Source organism: Lactuca sativa, chromosome 6, assembly GCF_002870075.4.
Source record: "Lactuca sativa cultivar Salinas chromosome 6, Lsat_Salinas_v11, whole genome shotgun sequence".
NCBI classification, from domain to species: domain Eukaryota; kingdom Viridiplantae; phylum Streptophyta; class Magnoliopsida; order Asterales; family Asteraceae; genus Lactuca; species Lactuca sativa.
The window spans coordinates 196,061,081-196,069,011 of record NC_056628.2 but is presented as its reverse complement, the minus strand read 5'-3'; the positions used below and the strand labels follow the sequence as shown (position 1 = coordinate 196,069,011).

General features: G+C 36.6%; 1 long non-coding RNA gene across 1 annotated transcript; it reads right to left on the bottom strand.

The window, feature by feature from the left end:
• Positions 1-1,052: 1,052 nt before the first annotated feature.
• Positions 1,053-2,326, bottom strand: LOC122194663 (uncharacterized). The gene is made up of 2 exons (XR_006184024.1): positions 1,908-2,326; positions 1,053-1,538 (listed from the first exon to the last, which is right to left on the bottom strand). It is a non-coding gene; the product is annotated as an uncharacterized LOC122194663 (long non-coding RNA).
• Between the last annotated feature and the right edge of the window lie 5,605 nt (positions 2,327-7,931).

Below are 7,931 nucleotides of genomic sequence, written 5' to 3'. Positions count from 1 at the left end.
CCACAACTTTTCAAAATAATCTAGAACTAAATAATATCGGGACGAAATTCCCTTAACGGGGAGATAATGTGACATCTTGGAATTTAGGTCAAAGACTGTCTACGGTAAAGTTCATAGTAAAACTTTTGGTAATTTGACTCATTGAGTTATAGTGCATCTTATGTGAAATAAATGAGTTCATTTCAACTACTATAAGATACCATATCGTATCTTACCTCCAAATGTGTAAACTTGCAAACGAATCCAACAACTTAAACTGCAACCTTAGTTAACGCGTCTGAAAAACTGAATATTTTTATTAAGCAGTTGTGAGCAATACAAATGCTCTAATCTCATAGTACGCATTTCCTTGTTTCCGAAAATTTAAAGAACGTCCAAAACGGAGTTCGTATGCAAAAGATACGTCTGTTTTAAAAATACAAACCAGTGTAATACTGATTTTCTTAAAACTATTAAAATTGTTTCTATCCGTTGAGGGACTTGCACACCTTAAATAGAAATTTCGAGAACGTTTTTGGACTCAGATTTATTAAAAATATTTGTAAAAGATGAAAAAAGTGAGACGTTTTCAAATTCATTAATCGCGAAACATTAAAGTATTGATTTCGACATGATTTCTATTATTTATAATGTATTTCGGAAAAATATAAGAATCCAAATCTGGTTGACGTGGATTTAACCAATGGAAGTAGCCCTATATTTTTTTAATTTGTGTTCAGCTGTATACATTTGTGCATAGAACATAAGTTATGAACAGTTATAAGATTCTGCTATAGTTTTCTTAAAATATACTATATACATGTGTCTAATGAACATAAATTAACTACAGTATATATGTAATAAGATTTTGCTATAGTTTTCATAAGATATACTTTATACATGTGTCTAATGAACATAAATTAGCTATAATATATACTATATACATGTGTCTAATGAACATAAATTAACTATAATACACATGTAATAAGAAGTGTGACATTTCAATAATATTATATTCAAGAATTAATATGTATGTCATAGATGATTTACTAAGCTTAATAATAAAACAAATATGATAAAAACTTTGGGCTATTATTTATATAAAGCTCAAATCCTACTCACATGAGTCCATTTAACCCATAAAATGATACACATATATTATATTGTCAAATGGACATCAAATAACAACTATACAATTACATTATATGTATATGAAATTGTGACCAAAATACCTAAAAACATATACATGTGTAAGTACATTCACCATATGACCAACAGTTTATAGAGAAATACACACAAACAACCCACACAATACACACGAAAAGCAATAGAGTTTGTACTCTCCAAAAATCCTTTGGATTGCTACATACACAAATTGACACTATTCATGCTAACACACCCAATTTTACACACAAAGTAAACATCTTTTTATACAAAACCAGGCACAAAACTTTTTATACAAAACCATAGACAAAGGAAAAGTGTTCTTCTCAATTGAAGCTGTCTGTGAACAGCCCCCTCACATCCTTTCTCTTCTTCAAATAATCATCGAGCCATACCTTCGAAACATCCACAAATAATTTATACAAGTATTTTTATACTCTTATAATATGCCATTCAACCACTTTTGAACAAAGAAATCACAAAAAAAAAAAAAAAAAAAAAAAAAAAAAAAAAAAAAAAACGGCCTTAGAGTTATGTCATGGAGTTTAATCATCGCAACATCCCTCGTTATTTACCCTGTCAAATGAAACAAACCAAACACCCCCAAATCACTGCTTTCTACCTCCTTCGATCAGCCAAGCACGGGTGGTGCTCTGGTAAACCAGCGAGGCAGCAGCACCAACCCAAACACCCATTCATTCTGTCAAAAATAAAAAATAAAAACAAAAAACGGGAAGCAACAGGGGCTGCTCCGATCCACTCACCTACTCTTACCGGAGCAAAACATCCGTCGCACGTCGAGGACTGCTGCCGGAGACCTCACCAGAAACTGGAGGCGCTGCTTGACATGCCTCTACCGGACCCCTTTTTTGGTCTCGCATTCCACTCCATCGCTGCACCCAACGAGACCAACGAAACCTCTTCTACCCTCCCTCTCGCTCCTTGCTATCGGCCTCGTCGACCTCGGTGACGCAACCTCCGCCCGCGACCGATCCTTAACCCTTGCGCCTCGTCCGTCAGAAGGGAGCGTAGCCCTACAGCTTATTCCATCTTCTTCTTCTGTCGACAGAGGTTCCTCGGCCCTCTTCGTAGCCTGCGACGAGCAAGTAATCGGAAGCATCCTCGCTGGCTTCGTGCGCCCCCTTCCTGACTGCGATCGTTCGTTCATGTGCTACTTGCGATCGTCCATTGTATTTGACCGATCAAACATAAGACGGGACGAAAAAGCCCTAAGTCCTTCCAACTTCGATAAAATACCAAAATAAACCCTGCTGCAACATTGTTTTTCAACTAAGCCCCTTTTTGCCAAACTTTGGTTTATTTAAGACAAAACAGCCCCTCCATAGAGATTTCTTATCAAAATTAGTCTAATTCTCAAATATTAATCCCATTTAATGCATTTCAGTCCCTCCCTCTATTTATTTTTAACAAAGAAAACCTATTTCGGTTAATTAAATTACCAAATAGCCCCCAAAAGTTTAAATTCATTACGAAACGATCCCGAGAGAATTTCAAAGTTCAAGAATTACGGATTTGAGGTTTCTCAATACAAGGTTCTCAAAATAAACCAAATTCGAAACAATGGAACTCATGCTTCAAAGGTGAGTGCTTGCCCCTTTTTAAAATTTTAATTATTTAGGGTGGGATAAAATGTGCCTATATAGTTTGTTTATACAAATATTATCATTTATGTGAAAATACAATGAATCTATTTTATAAAAATGTTATTTAACAATTTAACACTGTAACGCCTAGTTCTTGGTATGTAGTTAATTAAAGATTTATTCGATTTTGTATAGAAACTCGACGAGTTGGAGGCCCTAAACTCGTCGAGTAGGAATGGAATTGGACGCGGGTTGAAAAGTCTACTCGACGAGTAGGACTAGCAGAGTGAAACCCTAATTTTCAGGGTTTTGCACCATATTTAAACACTTTAACCTCCAAAGGTTGGCCTCATTTACAGGCTCCAAGTCCCAAACCCAAAATCTCGAAACCCTAATGCCTTGTGTGAGCTTGTGAGCTATTTTTGAGAGAAAACTTGTGTATTTGAAGCTTGTGGAAGAAGAAGAAGAAGAAGCTTGAGGACTCAAGAAGGAGTGAGTAGATCCAGAAACTTCATCCCATCCTCGTCACTTTTTGGTAAGCAAGTCTCAAACTTGCTTAATGATTTCGTAGATCACTTCATTTTCACTTTTATTGGGTTTTTGGTCCAAATATCTTGATCCTTGGGAAATGGATGTCCCAAGTGAGTATACTTCCAAATCTAAGACCTTAAAGGGCTTTCATGGCATAAAGGTGCAAACTTTATTGCCATTGGTGTAAGAAAATCGGGATAAAAATAGCCTTGGAAATTCTGAGAATTGTGGTTTCACTTTCAGATTAAAGTATTTGGATGGTACTCCCAATCTTTAATCGGATAAGACTCAGAATTGAGTGCGAGAACAAAAAATATGGTTGTTATGAATTTCGTGATTGTTGCTGTATCCAGAAAAAATGATGACCAAAAAGATTAAGTAGTTCATTTGTCTGAATATTGTCAAGGCAGTTTTCTTTGTCCAAAAACTACTCCAACTATCAAAATCAACAACAGTCACCAAAATGGATTTTTAATAAATGTCAAAATGAAGTCAAAAATCGGGTTCATTTATAGAAAACTCAGCTTGACCCCAGCCAGGGGCTCTGCCCCTTGGACCCCGCTCCCAGGGCACTGCCCCCAGACCCCCGTTCGTTTAGGGGCTTCGCCCCTAAATGACCGTCTACTTTGAATCTTGAATAAATTTAAACAAGTGTGCACTTCGCACCTTCCTTACTTGTTTAATATTCATCAAGATTGAATTTTGGTCAACAAGTCAATCCATTATATTTAAATACACATTGATGATACAAAATCACCAACAAACCTCCCCTATTTAAGTGTAATCTTCATCAACTTAAAACAAAATATAACAACAACAAACTGATGCATAAATGAAATGCCATGACGATTGAATTTCACATTAGTATATTTTTCATTCCAAATATTCGAATATCACAGTGTCACTAATGACTGAACCTTTTCTATTCATAGTGAATACATGAAGATAATACACACAACAGTTTATATTTTCATAAGTTCTAACTTGACACTATATTTTACTAGCTTGTGTCCCATCCTTCAATAAGCATATCAAAGCCAAGTCCTAACTTCTTGAAGAAGCTAAACTTCATGCTTCTATAGGTAGTCCTTTTATTCTTTCACCTACAAATGCAATTTTCCAAAAGAATTATTAAGAATATAAATTCAACCTCCTTACCTTGCAGTACTGAACACATACATTGGGATAATGATAATAGTGTGTTCCAATCTTTAAATATCAAGTTTTCCTCATTAAATTCAGCATCTAATATTATATTAGATGGGAATTGGGTATCTCAATATAAAAGATTTAAGTGGACTTTAAACCTATCCCTGCAGCTGCCTTGTGCACAAGATCTCTTGATAACCCTTTGGTTAGATAATCGGCTAAATTCAACTGAGTTCTTACAAACTCCACAAATATCACACTAGTCATGATGAGCTCACGAATGATGCTATGTCTAACACCTAAATGTCTAGACTTTCCATTGTACACTTGACTATAAGCCTTAGCCAAGGTTGCAGCACTATGACATCTAATAGAAATGGTAGATATCGGTTTGTGCCATAATGGAATTTCATAAATCAAATTCCTTAGCCACTCAACTTCTTTACCAGCAGCAGACAAAGCAACAAACTCAGACTCCATGGTTGAGTTAGTAATACAAGTCTGTTTCTTAGATACCCAAGAAATGGCACCTCCTCCAAGAAGAAACACCCAACCACTAGTAGAGGAGTGATCCTCTAAGTTGTTAATCCAGCTGGCATATGAATAACCTTCTAAAACAGAAGGATATCCACTATAAGTTAAACCATAATTCATGGTCCATTTTAAGTACTTAAATACTCTACTCACAGCTTGCCAATGATGTGTACTAGGCTTACTAGTATATCTACTATGCCTTCCCACAACATATGCTATATCAGGCCTAATACTAATCATGGCATACATTAGACAACCAATAGCCCTAGAATATTCAAGTTGAGACACTGGAGATCCTTTATTAGGTAGAATCGTGAGACTAGAATCTATAGGAGTGATAACAGGAGAACTATTCTCAAAGTTAAACTTTTTCAATATCTTCTCAATGTAATGAGATGGAGAAATTGAAATCCCATTGTTTCCTTTTCTAATACTTATACCAAGAATTACCTTGGCCTCCCCCATGTCTTTTGTGACATCCCCATTTTCATGGCCAGAAAAGACCGATTTTGTTTATGCTTTATAAAAATCAGAGTACTTCTTTTAATAAAAAATGTTGTGGAATTTGTACCTAGTAAAACATGATAAATTTGTTATCAAAGCATTTGCGAAGAAATGTATTTATATTCATCTAAAACATTGGGATGTCATCGTCAATACAGAGACATAAGCATAAACAAAACTTACATTCATTATCACTAGTGATCTATATCTCCTTAATCTATCAGTGTAATGTGACTTCATATCAACACTTATAATATAAATAAACTAAGTGGGTCAGGTTGGGAAACCTGGTGAGTACATATGGTTTTCAACCCACAAAAATATAATTATTATGTTTAATCATCAAAAGTTAACCCAATTACCCATCCCCATTATCTTTTTTATTCTTAAGGATCTACCCTAAGAACCAGCTACTTCTCGTTCATCCATTCCTAAGGATCATCCTAGGGAATCAGTATAACGTCCATCATTGCCACGGTTTACACAACGGGCACTACTTCTGCATAGTCTCCAAGGATTAGGCACTAAGTCTACATAGTCGTCAGGGTTTAGGCATCAAGTCTGCATGATCACCAAGGTTTAGGTATCAAGTCTACAAGATCACCAAGGTTTAGGCACCAAGTCTGCATGGTCGCCATGGTTTAGAGTACACCGAGTGAACACATCGTTCACATCATCCACCTCTCGCCCTCACCTCGTGGTCTATAACACCTCTCAACTCATCATCCAATTCATATTCCGTCTATTACATCTACCCATGTTTTACCCCAACATTATCGTAGATATAAAATACATATATAGTTTAAATCATTTAAAACATGTATAAAATCGTTCATCCAGCATGGACAACAAGTATTCAGATAATATGCACACATAGCACGTAATTTATATAAAATACTCCATATCAATGTGTAAAATGAAAGTAACTATGCACTCACTTGAGAAGGTGGTGACTCGGCACTCGAACAACACTTCGTTACTCTCAAAATAATTTTTCTCATACAAAACCTAGTATCATTACCACTAGAGTTTAGTCTAACGTGAATCGCGACTAATTAATAGTCTAGCTATTATTATTATTATATAAGCATTAAACAACACTCTATATAACTCATAATAATAGCCCAAATAATTATTTTAAGGGCCTAATAACATTACTATAATTATTCAAAAGCTATATTAAAAATAGGGTAGGCGCAACTCATTTACAGCGGGTTTTATAGAAAACCGGGCTTCGCTTGGAGCAGCGTTTCCGAACCGAAAGACCCTTTTCTCGGGACTCCGGGAGCCTCGGGGCTTCGTTCGGGTGCTAGGGGTTCACCTAGACTTTAGGGAGGGTTTGAAACCCTGGAGAGAGAAATATTTTAGAGAGAGAAGTGGAATTGGTGTTAAAAATCCGGAAGGGTTCGCACCCTTTTATAGCCTGCGAGGCCTCGGACTACGTTGGACGTAAACCTTGGCTATGCGGGGCGTAACTGCGGATAGGGTCCAAATCACATACAGCTGGCTCGCATTGGACTCGGAAGGGATAAGGCCGAGGTACGCTGGGCGTACCCAACCTCGGACGCGGGGCGTAATGCGAGGTGACTGTCACTCATCCGAAGCGGTCCTCCGATTAGCAATAGACGGCCCAGATCGAGCCACGTCATCATCCCTTCGCAGATTTCGTAATTTTCCTTCCCGACTTCTAAAATTCATAACTTTTGCATACGAGCTCCGTTTTTGACGTTCTTTATATCCACGCGTAGGTGGGACCGTACTCTACAACTTTCGTTTAGACTCCATTGGCAAATTTTGACTTTATTTTAAAAGTTATATTATTAATAGACCGGGACAAGATTGGTCCGTTAAAAAATCATAACTCCTTCATACGACTTCTGTTTACATCTGTCTTTTTATCTTGATGCTACTATTAACGAGATCTTAGATTCTTGTTTAGTTTGTGTCAGCTAAAAACCGCTCGATCTACTATTCGAATTTCGGGCTGTACACTGCTAAGTCGAAACTTCGAAAAATCATAACTTCCTCATACGAAGTCAGATTTGAGCATTCTTTTTATGGACTCTCTTTTTTTAATGTATTCTACGACTTTCGTTTAGGTCGCTAAGGCTAAAACTCGCTCTATCGAAAATTCACTATCTACGCTTCCCGGTATTGTGCCGGTTCCGTCGCGAAACTTCGACGGGTCATAACTTCTTTGTTATTACTCGGATTTTGGCGTTTTTTATATGTACAGAAACCTTGTAACATATACTACAACTTGGTTAAGATTATTTATTCTAAATAATATTTTGCCAAAAAGTCATTTTCGACACCTATTATTTCTAAATCGACTAGCCCGAATCTGCGAGCGTTACAATTATATCCCCCTTAGATTGATTACGTTCCGGAATCATCAAGGAAACAAGGCTCACACGATGACTCCATACATTATCCTAGGTAATAACCGTAACTTCTATGTCACTT